The sequence below is a fragment of the Strigops habroptila genome, chromosome Z (genome assembly GCF_004027225.2).
Source record: "Strigops habroptila isolate Jane chromosome Z, bStrHab1.2.pri, whole genome shotgun sequence".
NCBI lineage: Eukaryota > Metazoa > Chordata > Aves > Psittaciformes > Psittacidae > Strigops > Strigops habroptila.
The window spans coordinates 26,989,608-27,010,206 of record NC_044302.2 but is presented as its reverse complement, the minus strand read 5'-3'; the positions used below and the strand labels follow the sequence as shown (position 1 = coordinate 27,010,206).

Below are 20,599 nucleotides of genomic sequence, written 5' to 3'. Positions count from 1 at the left end.
CTGGTCTTTCAAGAGCCTCAGTATATACATTCAGAAAGATGACTGAGAAATGAAGTGGAATGTGCAAGCATTAAACATTTAAATTCTCTACTCTTTGGTCATTATACTGATGGTCATATTTTACATTTTCACCTCCCCCACCGTACTTTTGCTGATTTCACCTCATTTGCATGGCCTTATTATGCGTATAGCCTTTGTTCTTCTTCTATAGAGTGCAGCACGGTGACAAAGCAAAACCTGTACACAGAGATAACCTTTTCTCTACTTTAAAATTGTTCCAGCTATCCCATATTAGCATTTGATTTATCAGTATAATTCAACATTAAATCAGATGGATGTTCTCACTTGTAAAATATCAACAGATCTACTGTTGTTTAAGAAAATGAAAAGTCAACGTCTAAACTGCCTCCAAAAATCTTGTCCTTTAATAATATATTCAGGTTTTCTTTTGATAACAGTTTAAGCAAACACACTAGTGGTAGGTAACAATTAAGAAGTACCTGTTTATTTATAACAAGTGAATTATCTGCTGTATGTCTGAGCATATATGGATCTTAATGAGGTGATATTATAAAATACTGAATTTGATAGATCAGGCTCAACATGGGCAGACAGCCTTCAATTCCAAGGGTTCCTGCTTGCCTCCACATCTTGAAACAAAGAGGCTGGATCCCATAAGTGTGTTATTACTTTCTGGGTGCTCTTCTATTCCACCAAGTGTATTTTGATGTTTAAGGGTGATTCGTCCAGCTTTATTCACTGATTTCAGTGGATCTGCCAAGCAGAGGGAAAGTTTCAGAATTAGTTTCTTGGTTTCAGTCCAAAAGTAGGTGATAGAAGGTTTAATGTCGTCCCCTCAAAAGGGAAAGGCAAACTCCTGCTGGCTGCAACAGCAACACAACTGGCCACCTTCAGAGAAGAATGAATTTATATTAAAAAAAAAAAAAAGTCTTTGCCTTTCTCTGCCTTCAGTGGAATTTTAGCGTGTGAAAGGAAGGGATAAGGAATAATTTGACTTCTTGAGCTTTATCTTTCATGATACCAAGTACCTTCCCTTCCTGTGAGATTTCTACATAGGAGTTTAACTATTTCCTTAATTTCTAAAAACCTATGGAGATGATGGAATTAATCAAATACAACATCATTAAACTTCTTTCTAACCAAGAATGATTCTAGTAGTACTAAATTTTTACATCATTACAATACCATGATCATCACCTCCCTGCCAGAAACCAGAAGACAAAAAAGTATTTCCTCTCTCAAAAGAGGGTGTTCTCATGCTAGTCCTACAGAACACAATGCTGACCTCATCACCTTGTTTCAGAGCATTTCCCAGCAGAAGAATTGGTTACACCACATCAATATAACACAGCATAAATAATATAGCTCCACAATTCAAGAGAGGAAACATCCTTAACATTACCTGTAAGAATTTGTCTGTGCCTTCCTGGGAGCTGTCACAATTACTCGATTCAGGCAGCTATATCCAGTACATGTTTTTAAATAAAATAATGAGCTGTGTGGTGCTTTTTTAATCATTATTCTCACTTTGTTCCAAGTATTCCTTGCACTGATTAATCAGGTCATCTTTCTTATGTGGGAAATAGCACTTGTTTCCATTCTTACAACATTTATTTTTAATGGGACATAGTCTGTAAAAACTGGAAGATGCTGTATAGGGATATGCACATGGGGGCTCAGAGTTGTCAAAGCACCACATCAACTACCAAACCTTCAGTGAGCTCTGCACACACGCCTTTGCCAGTGCACCATGTGCTGTGCCTCCCAAACCAAAACCTTGTTTTCCATGCAGTAGTTTTGCAGAGATTATAAATGACTTTTTAAAAAATCTAAGCCTAAAGGCTTTGTGTTGGTGTGCACGTTATTATGCTAGCTTTCTGCCCCACTGTGCGCAGTCAACGGAGTGCCTGTACATAGAAAACACCACACTGAACAGGCAGCCAACAGCCCATCCTCCTCTGTAGAAGACAAGAGCTCCTTCCTGTTAACTGCCTCATATGAGCCCTCACCAAGAACCAAGAGGGAACTGTCAGCATGACCTGCTTTACTCTAGTCTCTGCTTGGGAAGTCTAGGGATATTTGTCATCCTACCATAAAATGTTGTTTTTACAGAGCTTTACTCTGACTTGCCTAAGAATCCCTTGTAGACCTCACCCTAGATGTTTTTCCTGTGTAGAAGAGCTAGGGTCAAATTCTAACATTATGTGTAGAGCTTCTAGGAGTTGGCTTCCAATCGAATAAATAACCAGCAAAAAAGTGCATTGGTTGACAAGAAGCTCGCCATGACCCGTAGTGTGGCTTGGATCTCTGCTCCAGGGAGACCTTAGAGCACCTCCAGTGCCTAAAGGGGCTGACAAGAAACCTGGAGAGGGGCTTTGGACAAGGGCCCATAGGGACAGGACAAGGGGGAATGGCTTTAACTTGGCAGAGGGGAGATTGAGATGAGCTCTTAGGCAGAAGTTCTTCCCTGTGAGGGCGGTGAGGCCCTGGCACAGGTTGCTCAGAGAAGCTGTGGCTGCCCAATCCCTGGCAGTGTTCAAGGCCAGGTTGGATGGGGCTTGGAGCAACCTGATCTAGTGGAAGGTGTCCCTGCCCATGGCAGGGGATTGGAACTGGATGAGCTTAAAGATCCCTTCCAACACAAACCATTCTGTGATTTTATGATTTAATAAGAACCCAGCCTATGATAATTTAAATATTGTGATAATTCTCATCTTCATCCAGTAAGGAATATATGAACCTTAATCCCAACTGACTTCTTATGGAAAACCTTTGCTATATAAAAAAAAAAAAAAAGCATGGTAAAGCCATGAGGTGCCTTGGCATTGCTTTTGGGGGCTGAGGTCCCAGTCCACCACATGAGCTTTCTACCAGTGAAAATCCTACTCCTAGTTGCTGAAAGAGTTGTGCTCCAGAATTTCAAAGGTCAACCCACACTCTATAGTGAAATGTTTAACTGATGCAGCCTTTCACAGCGGTGAAACACAAAACGCACTGTCCAGGATGGCACATCTACAAGTTTAGGAGGACCAAGCTCCTGAGAACAAGATCAACAGGGTGCTTTTCTCCATGGACCCTTATGAAGCTGACAGAAATCAGTCAACTGATGGAGATTTTTCAAGAAAACGTGGCTACAGGTCATCACAGTCTTCCAGGCTGGCAGTTTTGAATATAAACCAGAAATGAGGAAAACAGGCCTAAAAGTAACCCATTCATACACTTTGCCTTCCCATACCCATCCCCACCACTAACTTACAAGACACCAAAAGCAATTGCATCTTCCATACAAATATGAAGAGTTTACTAGAACTCTCCTCACAGTCAGGGGTGAGAATATAAAACCAGGAAAACATATAATCTGTAACGATACACCTGCTTGGGGCTTCATCTGTTTGGGAAATATTACATATGTACAACGCTTAACAAACTGGGTAATGCTACTGCAGACCAAGCAGCGAGTTACAGGGATAGAGGACAAAGGGTTGTGACCAAGCTGGTGTCATCTTTTCTTGAAGTATTTGAAGGGAACAGAGAGGTTAATAGAGTTTATACACCCCAGAGCACAAGGGTGTAGAGTAGAGCAGAATTTAAACAAGAGTAAATTTATATATACAATGTAAATATATGTATATTATTTTGCATATTAGATATATATATCTCTAATGTAAATGTCTTTTCATTGATATACCAGTTATTTAGCTACTTGACAAATAAGTGTACTAATTATTTCTAAATCAATAGCCTTATTTGGCTATGTAAGTAATATAAAATATTTCTTGTCTCTGGTTGGACTAATGTTATTTATGGAATGAGGCTTTTAACACTGATGACTATGAATGAAAAGTTTTGCATCATCTTGAGTGTTTGGTAATATTTGTTTAAAATTTTTTGGTACAGTGACTCTTTCCTCCAGTAAACTACTTTCCTAGAATATTCATACATTGAAGAGTGGAGCAAAATACAGTGAATCACTCAAAACATATAAACAAACATTTTGTTACAATGATGTGGGGTATTCACCAGCCTCTAATGCAGAAGGGACATCGCATCTGTAGGCACTGGAAGCCATCTCTGAAGCTTTCAGCAGCTTGCAAACAGGGACATAAATCTGTTTGGGTTGGTTTTGGTTTATTCGTCAGGTAAATTCTATACTTGAACTGACTGACCTGCTCTGGGATTGTTTCTGTTAGTTTTGGGAGGCTTAGCCTTGCACCTACTTTCATTCTAACTTGTGTTGTTGATGATAGTGGGTGGAAGCAGTGTTTTAGTTTAGCTGTCACAATCTGATCTTTGTTTGTATGTGTACAAATGCTCATCCAGATGCACACATTTTCGTATACTGTTATAACCAATAAACACATTTTCTCAATTTCTGAAATTCACAATCAAATAAATTTGCACTGCACTGTGTATTAGAAAAAGCATCAAATAAAAGTAAATTATTGTTTTCGTTCAAATAGATGCTAATATTTTTCTAAAGGCAGAAGAAGGTATTTTTATTCACAAAATACTGCTCTTTTCTTATAGTAGTGCACAAATGGTAGCTTGGTAATTGCCGGGATTCAAACTGGGCCTTTAACAGTTCCACTTTCATTTTTCAGAAGTTCAAATTGATGGTGGCTGAGATATTAACAAAAAACACAGTGCCACAATATTCGGGACACTGAATGGATTTGGAATTAGTAAACATCCATCAATGACTTTCTTACTGTTTTAGCTTTACACCATATCTTGAAAAGGGTATATAAGCCACACACAGACACATGCACAAATCCCTATTTGATAAAAAGGTTTTGGTACAGAGAATGGGCTGATACTGAAACCAGCATCTCTGCAAATAAGAGCCAGTCTTGCAGTTTTCAGACAGAGCTCTCCAAGGGTATTATTCTTGCTGTCCCATGCTTTAAAATGCACCATATTCTATTGTCTCCTAGTTTTATTTCCATACATACATATATACATTTATAGCACTCCCACTGTGGCAAAGGGAGTTACATATAGCATCTAAGGGGAAAAATAAACCAACCCAAAACTAAAATAACACAAGCTTTAAAAAGTTGATTTATGAAAGGAAAGCACACATAGGTCTGATTCAGGAAACAAAAGGTCTGTTCTCGTTTCTCTTCCACTGTGCTCAGAACAATTCTGCTCAGTTTATAGCCCTTATTTCTCAATATGATGCTCCCTTCAAAACGAGTGAACAAATACCCACTTTGCAAATAATATTCCCATGGGGTTGCAACTCTTGTAGGGCTCCAGGGCTACAAAGCCCACCGCAGCTCCAGACGCAGAGCCCAGCAGCCCTCCTACCCTGTATTTCACTAATGTCTCAGCCTTATAACTTGGTGATAACATGCCATCTCTCCCTCCAACAGCTGCCCATGTACAGAGAGGTTCCTGACCTCAGTTATTGGTTACTTCGTTGGCTCAAATGAAAGGAATCTATGCTACAGCTTTGAAGACCTTTCTTACCTTCAAACTCTGATGATTGAATAAGTGAGAAAAACAGTATGCGACAGTATCAGAATGGCATCCAAGGCTTCTTAAACTTCCAAACCTTCAAAAACTTGACTGTACAATTCTCTTCCAGTGAAAGTTTTGCTATATTGACTTTCAACAGAACTCCCAAATTTACAGCTTTCCAAGGTTTTCATGCAAGGAGAAGGGCTTGCCTTTTCATCTTTGCCATACATAATCCAATTCATGACATGATTTTTTTTCTGTAAAATGATGGCAAAAAGAATGCCTGTTCAAGTAGCACGGTAGACACTGGAAGAACTATAACACCATTTACTTCCAGTTATACTGATCAATTATTTACAAATGAACAGTGTTTATGATGTGAAAGAATAGGTAGACAAGTGATTTGGGGTTGCTGCTGATAAGAATTTTACCATTTGCTTTCATTCTGGTTGCTAAAATATACTCCTTTCAGCACAGAAAAAGCCATTTCATCACAGAGACACGTTTTTTAAAGAAGCACAAAAACACTAGATTGTAGTGGTGGTGGTGGCAGGAGAGTGGAAGATGCTGTTAACAAAGCTTTGCTCAGGACCCTTACTTTTCAAAAATAGTCTTACTCGGGACACATTCAGCTCTCCGCACATGTGCCTATTGCAAACTCACCAACAGACTCTGACCTATTTGGCAGAGCCAGGATTGATGTCAGAACAAATAAGTTACACAGATCAAGCTGGCCTGGATCCAGCCTAAATTCCACCTAAATCCTTTTACCTGTCATTATTGGCTGCCTTTAAGTCTTATCTCTGCAGAGAAAGCCAGAATTAGCCCCCATCACCAGGAATGGGCAGCTCCTAAATGAGGGCACTCACTCCTCAGTCCTGATCAACTTGTAAAGAAATACTCCAGATTCGTTAGGCCAGAGAAAAAAAAAAAGTTGGAAGCAGCTGCTCCTGTAGGTATTGTACATCACTGTAAAGAAGTAAAAGAATACCTGTTGGTATTATATCCAAAAAATATCTATTCTTGAGAAGATGAACAGATACCACCTCAATTCTAGCCACCTTACTGATCCAAGTCAGCCCAGCTGAACACAAGATTTGTTCTATCCAAACTCTTTTGCAGGGGTAAGGCAACCTCAATGCTGTTGGTTAGCTTGGTGATTCTTGCTGTACCCTGAACAGTTAAGATGGGGCCACATCAGCCTTTAGATGAAACTTCATCAAAGCCTTACTGATGAACAGCTGCATAGTACTGCAAGGGAGTTTACACTCCTGTGTGTAACATGTTCTTAAACTAAGGTGTTCACTACTTTCCAAGAGACTAATTTTTTATAGGAGACTTTTTTTCCCTTGTTTTAGGTAAGCTACAGTTTCTATTGCTTTATCTTGTCCCAGAAAAGACCAGTACCTGAATTACCTATCTCTAAGAAAAAACCAAGGTGAGTAACAACATCAAAATCAGCCTGAGGTCTCTTTAGTGATTTCATAGTGGTGCTACAATTGCAAATGCTGAGGAGATTAAGCATCTTGTTGCATTTTAAATTATTAAAATATTGTTTAAATTGAGACATTGACAGAGTGTTTGTGTTACAGCAAAATGTACACTTCAAGAAAGCACCTCAAAACAGCATAAGCCTTTCATTTACTTCTAGAATTACCATCAGACTACTAAAAATTAGAGGAAGATGTGCATATATATATGTGAATATATATGCATACATAATTATGTGCATAATTCCTCTTAATGAGAACTGTGTATATGTATTGCGACATATTTTGACTTGGCAGCAAGTATGCAATTGGGAGAGTCATTAGGAAATGAGGCAGCATTTGTTTTTAAGAGATGTTAAGACACCTATAAATATCCCAAGGGTGTTCTAGTACAAGAGGCATTTATTAACTTTATATTAACTTGTATATACATGAGTTTTGACAACTGAAAGAAACAACTGACAAACTTGGAAAAACATCTTTGTTCAAGCTTTTTCTTAAAATGTGTTTGATTTTTGTCATCTCTATTTTTGAAGTCAGGATTTCTTTATTATTAAAACTTAGATTTTCAACTCCCTGTTTACAGATGTCCCACAGAAATCAGGTCAAACCTTTGAAGTAAATGGGATTTCTGAACACTAAGGATTTGTGCATTGTTTGCAGTGTGTTTAGGGATATTTTAATGTGCTATCTGACAATAATTTGAGTGCCCTGATGCAGGTTTTCGAGGTTGCATAAGTGGCAGAAATATTGGAAGATTATTCCTCCTCTCAAGAAAAGGTAGCAGAAGCATAATGTACCTATAATATCATTAAAATCATGCTGACTTTTACTGATATTATTAGCAGAAGCAATGAGTATTTTACTTTGTACTACAGACATCTTAACAACCATTCATTATCTTTTACTATTGTCAACACAGACAATTTTTTAAATACTCTAAAGGGAGAAACAATTAGTGAATGATACTACATAATAATTAATATCTTTCCGAGACCAGACTCTTATCCAAAGTGAAGAGGGCATACATAATTTATGTAACCTCAATGAAGCAGAATGAGACAGATGTACCCCAGACCTGTGCACAATTTCTGCTGTTTTTTAGCTACAACCATTTAAAGAAAACATTTCAAAGGATCATTCAACAACAAGAAGATTAGTTGTCATGCATATCATTTGAGAAACCATACTTGCCTTACCTACGTACTCATGAACATCCCAGCATGGATGATTCAGACTCACCCTGATACAAAATGGTTGCGACCGAAACCTCTTCTGGTGTACACCACATTAAAGGAAAGCAGAATTGGAGTGTTTTTCTGAGCAGGAGGCTCAGGCCTAAGCACTGTTAAACCGTATGATGTTAACTGTCTATATTCTCGATTTAAATTGCCTAGCCATTCTGTGATTCTATGATTTTCCTCTAGTGGAGTCTCTGAGGTTGTAAAAGCTCTACAAATTAACCAAAATTGACAACACTCTTGTGTTTGCCATTATGGTGTGTATTGTTAGGTAAATAACTAGTTAGTTAATCTTCAAGAAGGTGCTTCATTGTGGCAGAAGTCTGGGCTACCACTGTTAATAAAACCTGCCTACCACCTAGAGCAACTTTTGGCTCCACTCACTAAATATCCCTCGGGGAGGACTTTACATTTACTATGCCTCATAGAGTGATGATGTCCCCAGGTTTACCCATTCTCCTGGCTTTTTTTTCCTTTGGCTCCAGGCATGTGGAACTTTTACCACAGTTGACATTGTCAGTGCACAGTCAGCTGGACATACATCACTTCGGATTTCTTGCCTTTCAGTGGTATTACCTGAGATTGGTAAAGGAGACTTCATGCTGGTCTAATTCCAGGAATAATTCCAAACAGACATCTCAGCCATTCTCCTTGGGAAGAGAGGTCACTAGCCATATGTGCTGCTCTGAAACACAGAATTATTAAGTCTTTTAGAAAAAGACATTTCCTGTAAAGCATGTTCATTTTTCTACTTTAAGTACAACTTGAAATGACAAAACCTTCTCTCTTCAATTCCATGTGCCATACACTCATGCAGATGGGAACTCATCAATCAAGAGAAGATGGATAATATATTTACAGGTAGAATGACACAGAAATAGTAATGCAAAAATGTTTTGGATATTTTGCTGATTAACATTCTTGTCTTAATGAATTCATATATATTGAACTAAAAAGACAAGTGAAGTAGCAATATGAAGCACCGTAAACAAGATCAACACTGGAAAAACCTCTTATTTTTAGCCCCAGTAGAAGATAATATCTTGCACTTGAACTGAAGTAAACTCTTTTCTTCTGTGTATTCCTTTATGCCTCTGAAAAGGGAATAAAAGACAATTTACTCTTTGCCATAGTGACTGATTGTGAGGCTTATTACCTCCAAGTAGGTATACCGTTTTAAGGCATTATGTAATAGGTATTGCTGTTAGTGGAGGTTCATGCAGGAAATCTCGTTTAGAAATGTATTTGCTATGCATAAAATCAGCTTAGAGCACAAGCCATTTGTAAGATAATTTTGCAGGACTAAGCACCATCTGTTTAGCTCAGATATTTTCTGTACAGGGCTTGGTACAGTTTTACCATCTGAAAAACAGGTAGTTTTACTAAAACTACCTGTATCTATCCAAAGAGACCAGAATAAACTCTTTTTTGAGTGCATGGATAGTGCACTGTCGATATTCTGTGCCACACTGAAACTGTCCCATTTTGTCTTGAGTTCATACTTAAGTTTGGACTTCCTTGATCATTTCCATGGCCCAGGTGATAGTTTGCAGCCTTATTTTTGTCTGAAATTGTCTTATTGCTCTATCACTAGAGAGCATCACACATAGGATGGTGGCTGACTCACAACTTTGGGCAGCCAGGACAGGGCAGATCAAGCCACTGGTACAATATTTAGTTCCCCTCTCACTAGGATAAGTATCCAGAGACCCACACAAGTCTTATCTGACCGTTGCACTAGACCTAAAGATGCTGTTGTCTTGCAGGCAGCCCATGCAGAACTGGGAAAAACGGATGGAGACTGGTTCAGACGTGCGGGCACCCAGCTTCCAGTAGCACATCCATGTGATGGCACCAAAATTTCTTTCCAAATCTGACTGCGTCCATCCCATACACATAAAGCAGAATTGCATCAAGACATAAAAATAACATACAAGTAAATAAAAGAAGGAAGCAGGCTGCTGAAATGCACCTGCAAACAAGCTTTGGTGTTTCAATGCAAAATACTCAGGTATAGAATCATAGAATCCCAGACAGGTTGGGCTGGAAGGGACCTTAAAACTCACCCAGTTCCAAACCCCTGCCATGGGCAGGAACACCTTCCACTAGACCAGGTTGCTCCAGGCCCTGTCCAACCTGGCCTTGAACACTGCCAGGGATGAGGCAGCCACAGCTTCTCTGGGCAACCTGTGCCAGGGCCTCACCACCCTCACAGGGAAGAACTTCTGCCTGAGAGCTCATCTCAATCTCCCCTGTTTAAGTTTGAACCCATTCCCCTTTGTCCTACCACTGTATGATGCAAGTCTTTATACAGGGAGCCATGAGGTCTGGTACAGAAAGTTTTGGGTTTTCTGTGATTTGGAAAAATCACGTTTTGATTTCCTCATCTGCTAGAAAGCAAGAATAATATCTTTCTCTGGAAAAAAGTTTTTAGAAGTAAACTGAAAAACTGACACAGGAGAGCTAAGAATGATTAATATCTATACTTCTGGTGTACTGGATACAATTTGTACATGAGTAGCAATTTCATATAGGAAAGCACTTGTTGCTTTCGGTCCATTGCAGCATTTTTAACACAGGAAAGCATGGAATTGCATATTTAAGTAGTATAGATTGTTCTTCCCTACTTTGTAGATGGAACAGCATCCTTTTTCCTCATGTATTTTTAATTTTCCCCTTTCTGAGGTCATTTCCTTAAAACTGCTCCAGTTAGTTAGAATAGCTCCAATGACATATACTGAATCTGCATATGCAGAATCAAAAATACTGCTCTTAATGGTGGCTCATTGAACATTAGAAAGACATATTACAGAGATGTAAATACACAGGAAAATTTAGGCTTGATAAATATTCTGGTTAGGGTTTGGATTAGTCTAAGTGATGTGAGTACAACTTTTCCAGTCTTCATTACATAAAATTACTAAGGCATGTAGCATTACACATGAATATTGTCTTAAAATAATAATTGTATTGTTTGCATGACTGGGTAAAAAATACACTTCTGATACAAGCAGTGTTGAACTGTTTTATGACTACTTATGAACTATTTATGAACTATTTACATTTACGAACTATTTTATGGCAGGGGGGTTGGAACTAGATGATCTTAAGGTCCTTTCCAACCCTAACTGTTCTATGATTCTATGATTCTATGACTGTGGTTAGCAAAAATTGCTATTCTGAACTTGTAACAAAGTTGAGACTGTCTAAAGAAAAGAGAGACGGAAAGACAGTTATCATTTATGACTTCAAGATGGTACCATTCATAACCTCCAGACATTCAATGAAGCTAGGTAAAACATTTTTCAAATTTCAAAGATATGTAAGTGTAGTGTAGGAAAAGACATCCACTATCTATATCCTCCAGGTATTGTCATTCTCTGAAGTTAAGTAAATTTGTTTTGCATTTTAGAATTATGTAGGTATATAAACTACAACAGCACGTTTGTGTAAAAAACATTTCTCAGAAGAGTTTTGCTAATCGTTTTGAAAACATACTGCTTGCTGGCTTTTCTTTTTTACCTTACAAAATGAATCACATCCAAGAACTGCGTTGCGCTTGTAGGAGCTGCTAATCCTTCACCATACTAATTTGCCTTTATCTTAGATTAAAGTTTCTTACCCCTTGGCTGTGTCTTTCAGGTTGTGTCAGGCTGCAGTGCAAGATATGTTTGTTGCCTGTGTTTTCTGAACTGCCGTAAGAATAATGCATTGTACATTCCCGATGTAGCTATTTCATAAGGTCACCTCCCCCATTTGAGTTCAATGGCATGACTAATGCACGTAAAGTTAAGCATGTGCATTCGGCCCTGAGCCAGCAAACATTAGCACAAGGGCAGGGAAGTGAATCCGTGCAGAACCCCCCTAGATTCAGCGCAGGAACGCAGAAACCTGCTGCTGTCGGAGACAAAGTGTTTACAAGACAGGGACCTTTGAAAGCAATTAAAACATAAAACGTTTCAGCTCTGCTTGCGTAACAACCCATTAAAGAAACAAAAAAGCTGTTTTCTCCATTTTACTTGGTTTCCCAGTACTGTGGTGGCAAATAATAACAAAACAATGATTGCTTTATCATCTGTCACTCAAAATGAGAAAAAGCCAGCTATACTTCATATTGAAAGTGAAAGGCCTGTTCAACATGAGCGAGGGCCTGATTCACATGATGTTATTCCTAGTCTTTAGTCTGATGACTTAAACTATATAACCAAGACAATAGGGCTGATTTGGGTGCATTCTCTCTACTAAAAATAAAAAAAGGGGAAGAGAGAGATACTGGGACCATTCAGTAGATCAGCAGATAAACATAGTTACAGAATTTCAAAGCTGACCTTTTATATGCTTTATATATATATACATATATATATTAAAGCGTAATGTGTATATATATACATGTTCATATACGCACACATTAGCTGGGTATATGCTAAATTCCAAAGTACTAGAATTTCTCTCTCATGTAAAGGAGATGAAAGGACTTATTCCATTTACTGGCAGCATTTAAGCATTTTTGTGGCATGCATATGTGATTCTCCTGCCATGTACTGACTGAAGAAAATCTAGTTTCTAATAATTTTTCTTTAGAGTATGAAAAATAACTTTCTGATAAAGATGAATTCTTATTACAACTTTAAACTTCTGAAAACACAGTGCAGTCAATAATCAATATTTTCCCTCAGATTGTCAGGTTTTTTAAACTAAATATGAAAACAACTTTTAAAATTTGATTAAGGTCACTTGAAAACACTGTCTTTTATTAACAATTTTGGCTGCACGTGCCATGTAACAGATCCAAGCAAGACAGAAGTGATAAATAAGCTGGAACTGAAACTATTATGAATGTAAGCTTGGAATTTTTAAGACTAAAAAAATTATATTTTCCATACCAAAGGAAACAACTTCCCCATTTCAATGCAGACATTAAAACAGCCCTGTCCAGGCTGCTTAGCAAGGGGCCCTCCAACACCAGCAGGTTCAGGAGAGAGTTACACAACTCATCTGTCCATCCCCAGGGCAAAGACCCATTCAGCGTCCTCCTGTATGTCAACAGCCTGCTGCTGCTGTGCTTCAGACACTGAGCTTCCTTTGGAGCTCATTCTTGCTTTGACAGCAGCCTCAGGCCCTTGCTGAGCTCCCCATCTTACGTGCATGTTTCCACTGCCTTGCAGCAGCCTGACTCCTGGTGAGCCTCGTTACCCAGGAGATCTGTCTGTATTGCACATCCTCTTCCACCATGCTGGCTCAAAACGGTACCCCTTCAAATTCTCTGGCTTGGTGCATCCTTGGTTTACCCTCCCTCTGCACAGCTCCTCTGTGCATAGGCATCACCAGCCCCACACTGCTAGCCAATTAATCATAGAACCACCATCGTATCACAGACTGGTTTGGATTGGAAGGGATCTTAAAGCTCACCCAGTTCCAACCCCCTGCCATGGGCAGGGACACTTTCCACTAGACCAGGTTGCTCCAAGCCCTGTCCAACCTGGCCTTGAACACTGCCAGGGATGGGGCAGCCACAGTTTCTCTGGGCAACCTGTGCCAGGGCCTCACCACCCTCACAGGGAAGAACTTCTGCCTAAGAGCTTATCTCAATCTCCCCTCTGACAGGTTAAAGCCATTCCCTTGTCCTGTCCCTACATTTCTTTGTAAAAACACCTTCTCCAGATCGTCGACCCCTCAGGACATTATGGACCCCCATGATAGCCCCAGGACATGATGCAAGGCGCACTTCTGAGCCGGCCTTTCCCAGGTGATACTCGTGGGTGTTAGTGATGTGACAATTATTCCACTGCTACTACCACAGTGTGCTGTGGGAAATGGCTGTGTGAGTAGATGCCTTCCTGACCCAGAAGTGACACATGAGCACTGCTCTTATAAGCAACACAACCTCTTCCAGCAATCCCCTTGAGTTACCAAAACTGACTCTTATTTTAAATACTTTTCTTTTTCTTCCATCTAGATGCTATGTCAAAATATCCTTCCTTTTCATTCCGACTTTCCACCATGGCACTGGAAATACTCATGCCAATAATCCCTTCCAGCATCCGTGCCACTTTCTGTAACTTTGCTTGTCTGCTTAATCTGAAAATGCAAGAGAAATGGTCCTAAAGCCCTTGAATAAAGTATCAACCCCTAGTGATATGACTAGTCTTACTTTTTTACTATCATTTCTATAGCGATATTAACATCAAAATAATATAAAGCACTGGTAATTGCTATAAAGAAATAAACAAGCATTAGTTTATTAATGCTTGAAAATCTAGTTTCTAGAAGTTCTGTGTGCTTCCGTTTATTTCAGCAGCAAGAATGAGTGTGTATCATGTCTGAAAATATGGATGACTGGACAAGAAGTTTGAAGTAAGATTTTCCATGTAATTTGGCAGGAGAAAAAAAAAAAAAAAGACCAAAAAAAAAAAAGTTGTTCCATCTTTGGCTTCCCACAGAATGTAACCAAATCACAGGCTTGGGAAGTACTATATCTTTCCTGTGTAGGACGGAAGGTACAAAAAAATCTCATCAGTTGTGTGTTCTCTAACACAAAACTTCAGTAGCAAAATATTGCCAAGTTGCAAATAACACTAAAATAAAGAACTGCATGGAAAAAGTTTATAACATACTCAGTAGCTCCTGTAAAGCCACAGATTGTGCCAAGAAAACCAGGATAAAATTTTAAAAGCAGCAACCACTATGCTAGGAAAAGTGTTGTTTAGTGATACAAGGTACAAGGATGTGTGCTTATCTGTTGTCAAACAGAGGGCTCATATTTCATAAACTAAGTAAAGCTGGACTGTGTCGGTGACTGAGATAAGAGATAGGTGATACTAGAGGCTGTTTTTATGCATCAGCAGCTGCATGCTTCTGCATAAGTGAGCATTAAACTAAACATTAAAGTGACCAATGAATTGCACTACTTTGCCAGAAATATGTCTTTGCTGAGAAAAAAATCCAGGACCTATCACTCTGTTGGTTAAAAACTGCATAATAACTCTTAGGTGAAAATGAACTCCTGTGTGAGAGTTCTGAATGTCGGGTATCACAGAATCACAGACTGGTTTGTGTTGGAAGGGACCTTAAAGCTCATCCAGTTCCAATCCCCTGCCACGGGCAGGGACACCTTCCACTAGACCAGGTTGATCCAAAACCTGTCCAATCCACTCCCATAAGCAGGTAGTGACTACACATAGCTGAGTAGTAGGGCCTAGTAGGTGAAGAAATAACCAAGAATGTGTGTGAAGAAAGTAAAAATATGTGGTTGTTATCTGGCAATGTAATTGGCAATGGACACTGTGTGTATGCATGGGATTTTCTCTCCTTGTGGCTATGTTTCTCATCTTTCAATGAAGAAACATCAATCTATTTTAAAATAAGTATGAGCAGTTTGGGGTAAATGGAGGAATACAATCCCACCTTTTCAGTTAAAAGTTTGTAGAATGGCACTAAGGTAAATAGGAACTGTGTCAAGAGAGGACCTCTATTCCATATACAAGGATATCATAACACCTAAAACTAAGTTTATAGAGGAAAGTTTTGATATATATTTTCTCTAGGCTCAGAGGGGAAGATAAGTAACAAAGGTGCTAGGGTGCAGTATTTTACCAAATTCACTTTCAAGCAATTTAGACAAGATCTTAGACAGAAGTTCTTCCCTGTGAGGGTGGTGAGGTCCTGGCACAGGTTGCCCAGAGAAACTATGGCTGCCCCATCCCTGGAAGTGTTCAAGACCAGGCTGGACAGGGCTTGGAGCAACCTGGTCTAGTGGAAGGTGTCCCTGCCCATGGCAGGGGTTTGGAACTGGGTGAGCTTTAAGGTCCCTTCCAACCCAAACCAGTCTGTGATTCTGTGACCTACAATTCTATGATTTTGTTGAAGGCTGATTTATGAGCAGGTGGATTTGGCAAAAATGTCAAAGCATGAGACCTTAAAAATAATTAAATATTAAAACAAAACAAAACAAAAAAAAAAAAGTGTTTTTTTTTTATTTTTGCTTTAGCCAAATAAATGACAAAATATTATGTTTTGTTAACATTTATTTCAGTCTACGGACACAGGAGAATTCTGGTATACAAATAACTGTAAACCAGACTGGTTTCCCTTCTAGTAACAGGGGACTCTGCCAAACTGTTAAGTGATGATAATTTAAAGGTGTTGCTTGCAGGCTGGGGGAGCCATATGAGTGTATAGGCCGCTGCCCAGAGATAATAGAACACAGGCCTGAGGCAAACAGCAGAAGAAAATTTAGATATCAGTGAAACAAATAAATGTCTTGTAAAATTGAGAGATACTTATGTTAGGTCAAAAAAAATAAAACCAAGAGAGTTCCCAAAAGAGTTGCAGAAAGTAATAAAGGACAGCAACAGAACTAGGGCTGAAAACAGGAGATGATGCTCTTCCCCGATTTGTTTCCATACAAGGTCAGAAAGAACATGGAAAATAGGTGGGGTTTTTTTTTCTGATAAATCAAATTTAAAGGGCTCTTGACTGAACTTCTGCTCTTGTAATTCATTCAATCTGGGACCACTGGATGAACCACCGGTCCTTCTTCTGTCTAACTTTCCTCAAGTAATCTTTCACAGCAAAGCATACTCACATTCAGATTCAACATGCACATCAACCTGAAAACTCTGAGGGTACTTTCAACAGAAGGCAATAGATATATACTTATCTAGCAAACTGCTTTGACAGAGCTTATAAAAAGGCATCCATAACACTTGAGCAACTAACTGTTGATTTGCAGATACAGTTCAAAACCTAGCCCAGACTGATTGCAAATACCTCTGTAGTTCCTGTCAAACAGGTTAGTCATCACTAGGCTCCTAAATCATTCTTTGCACCTATTTTTTCTGCTGACTAATATCTGCAGATACAGAGGAATTCCTGCTGTTTCCTCCACACATAATGAAGTTTGAGCTCCACTCAGAAATGAAGTTTTCCTCTAATTAGTTTTTAGTTTTTAACTTACTTGAAACCCAACCTGCATTTGATGTTGAAGTACAAAGCCTATTGAAAACTTGCAGAATTTTGCCCTATTGGAATTTAAAGATAATACTACTACTGGCTTTCTACTAAGAATTTAGTAGAAAATAATTTCTTTTTTTACTTTAGGCACCGTACTTATAAAACAAACGTTGTCTTTTCTCAGGGAAGTTTACTTTTGCTACAATCCCCACACAAATTCGAGAACAGGTTGAACAGGTTCAATCCACACGCAAGTTCGAGAAGTTTCAAAAGTGAGGAGAGACACAAGCCTCATGGCAAAAATATTTTGCAAAAGAAGTTTACCTTAGGGTTGATTGTTTCTTTTTATTTATAACTTGCAAAATAAATGTACTTTCAAACATCCTGAAAGATCACACATGTTGCTTTAATTTTAATGCTAGAGTTTAGCCAGAGCCCCTCCTAAGGAGAAGGTGGGTGTTTCATAACTCTGTTCACTGAGGATGCTCTATGCGAGTGGAAAGGAGGAGGCAGGACAACACAGACAAGGAGGGGAACAGACAGCCAGGGCACCAAGAATAACATCATTACCACAAAAGAGAGGGCAGAGGCAGGTCAAATGTCTAGGTCAAAGAGGGTAGGAAAATGTTAGGGAGAGATTTGAATACACAGGCAAGAGGCTTGAATTTAATGGGGAGGTGCTGACTTCGAAAGACGTGCAGCACTTTGAGGACATGCCCAGCACCTTACAGAACTGTATTTGAAGACTAAATTTTCATCACTGTGCATTAGTAATGACTGCAGAATTAGGTTCCAAATGTTTGGGAATGTATCTGGAAATAAGATCCAGTATGATTGTCAGGATATTATCATTAAATAGAAGTATATGAATGCAATGCAGAAAAGGAAATGTAAGATGGACAAAAGGAAAATGTTCCTAATGGTGAATTCTATTATTTTTCCCAGGGGAATAAGTGGACTCCTGTTATTTGTAAGACAAAACACTGAAGAATATACTTTAAGGAATAATTCTACAGTGACATAGAAAAGCATTAGATAACCGATTAGGTCTTTGCTCTTTGATTTTTGTGGAACTGAATAGAGCCAGGGGAATAGAGCAGCAATAAGAAACCACAAATACCATTTTATATAAAAATTTACTCCATTACTGTCAGTGTGACCTGTGAAAATGTATAGGTAAGTCTTTGTTACCTCAGAAATACCATAAATGCTAACATTGGTACTTTTGCAAATATATATTCGTGCAGGAATCCTAGTGCAGAACATACTACACATCTGTTTTGGAAACTCCTAGCCTTGTAAAATAAGAAACAATGGGTCATACTATAGGTACATGACAAGATAGCAAGATAACACCATGTAACACAAGTATCAAATCAGAATATAAGGCATTTGCATGAAAGTACAATCAAATGTCTGTAATCCACTGCATTAACTTTCTCTGTACAAAATTATTGGTTTACATTGATAGTGACCCTGAAGAAAATGCTGTTACAAAGACCCTATCTCATCATTATTACACCTTTTTGTATTGAGTACTTTCTGTGTAATTTTGAAAACTATTTGTCACGGAATAGTATAGAAAATATTTTAAGAATATTTCTATGTTGATTAATATTAATTAAAATAGTCATTAATGTGATATAACATGAAGAAACAGAGAAGTCTTGGTGCAAAGTTCAGTAACTGGAAAAATGTTTTTCCTGGATTTACAGGTTCGCAACCAAAAACCTCAAACAGAAGGGTAAAAAGTGTAAAAATCAGCACTGCTGAGCTGCATTTCATCACTGTCACTGTCCTGATCTGTGAAAGGATAGTTGTGCTCTGCCTTCCATCCTCTTAAATATATAAATAAAATCCTACAGTTTTGTAGCGAGCGCAGAAGTGGCTACACAGAACTACCATCACCTTGTTCTTCAGTTCCACGTTTTTATTTTGATAAAAAGTGAAGTAAAACTCATTTTGCCCTATGCTTGTTCTCAAAGTGGTATGAGCAGGGAAGGGTTATGATTAATAGTCAGGACCAAAAATGTCACACTAACAGTGCAAGGGCCTAATTGCTGTTACAGCTGGAAACCTTCACAATGGCACTGTATGTATCTTTCATCCCATGCTGGCCTTCTCTAATAATGCTTACACGTGTAATCCCAAAAGTACCACGAAGAAAATTTTGGGGGATTCCCTGTAAGGGGGTGCAGCTGCCTTCACCATGTGGTACCACTCTGCATAGTGCATCTGAAAACTGTAGCTGATAATCTGTGCTTAACGGGACAGGTGCAGTTCTCTTCCCTAGCCACTGAATTCCATTTTCAACACCTTCTTTTAATTAGAAGTTTGCAGATAGCACTGCAGTGCCCTCCTGATCTGCTGTATTCAGTTTGGCAAGCATTATTTTTAACTCCCACTGACATTACATTTGTATTCTGCATAGTGGCATAGGAGCCACTATCAAAAATCACTTAAAACAGAGTCCCAGGCAAAATGTTTTTAACATACTGATTTTCTTACTGTTGTTATCTTCAGTGAACGTATTGCTCCTGATCCCAGTACAGTCCCATAATAATGGCTTCTGCAGGGCAAAATTACCACTGAAACATGGTGTCAATTTTAGTTTCTGAATTCCTTTATTGTTGGAATCTTATGTTTTTGTTTCAAAGTACATAGCTATGTGTTTAAAATTAATTTTTTGTTTTTAGGAAAAAAATATCTAAACGCTGTGCATATAGCAAAACTAAAGGCCCGAAACTGAGCTAGAGTAGTTGAAAAGAGGTAAATGGCATATTCTAGTACAACCTGTAATTGTCTCCCTCCATCTCTCACCATAGAAGTGATAATTCTTCAGAAGAACATCTTGTGTTTGAGAAAAATTATATAGCAACATTAAAGGTCTTTGGCTTATAATGAGGCTGTCTTGGCCTCTGTGGCAAAAAGTGTTTCTGCAACTCTTGTCCACTCTTCTGACACTGAGCAAACACTGCCTCTCAACATTCAAATAAAAATGAAATTTACAATTTTGGTCAAGAAAGGACAGTGAATGTAAGTTATACAGGGCTAACAGATTTTTTTTTTTCTTATGTTAAGATGTTTCACTTCACTTTTTTTTATTACATGATGAAGGGAAAAAAAAAACATCCCATCAAAACATTGGTGTGATACCAAGCCTAGGCAGGACTTTGGGATGCTTAAGAAAGGATTTGGTTCAGATAATGGTTGTGATTTCTGGTGTGAGCACACTGTATGTATTGACTGCCCACTGGGTCAGAGGTCTGAGATCCTCAGCAGGCACTTTCAGAGAGAGGCAGTCCCTGTGTTATCATGGAAAACTTAGAGCTCTTCGTTCTTTTTTTTTTATTTAGTGGATAATGCAGATAATCCAGATGGGGAGGAGAAGGGGGGGAAGTGTTTGCTTCTGAATGAATGGGAAACCTATCG

The 20,599-nt window shown here is 38.7% G+C and overlaps 1 long non-coding RNA gene across 5 annotated transcripts in view; it reads right to left on the bottom strand.

Annotated features, from left to right (window-relative positions):
* Window positions 1-407: 407 nt before the first annotated feature.
* Window positions 408-20,599, bottom strand: part of LOC115601006 — a 62,583-nt gene continuing 42,391 nt past the window's right edge. For 2 of the 5 annotated variants that reach the window (XR_003989208.1, XR_003989212.1), the window contains exons 4-5: window positions 8,792-9,309; window positions 408-774 (exon numbers count right to left, since the gene is read on the bottom strand). This is a non-coding gene — a long non-coding RNA (uncharacterized LOC115601006). The remainder of the gene's footprint in view (window positions 775-8,791; window positions 9,310-20,599) is intronic. The other 3 variants (XR_003989210.1, XR_003989209.1, XR_003989211.1) reach the window with 3 other exon arrangements.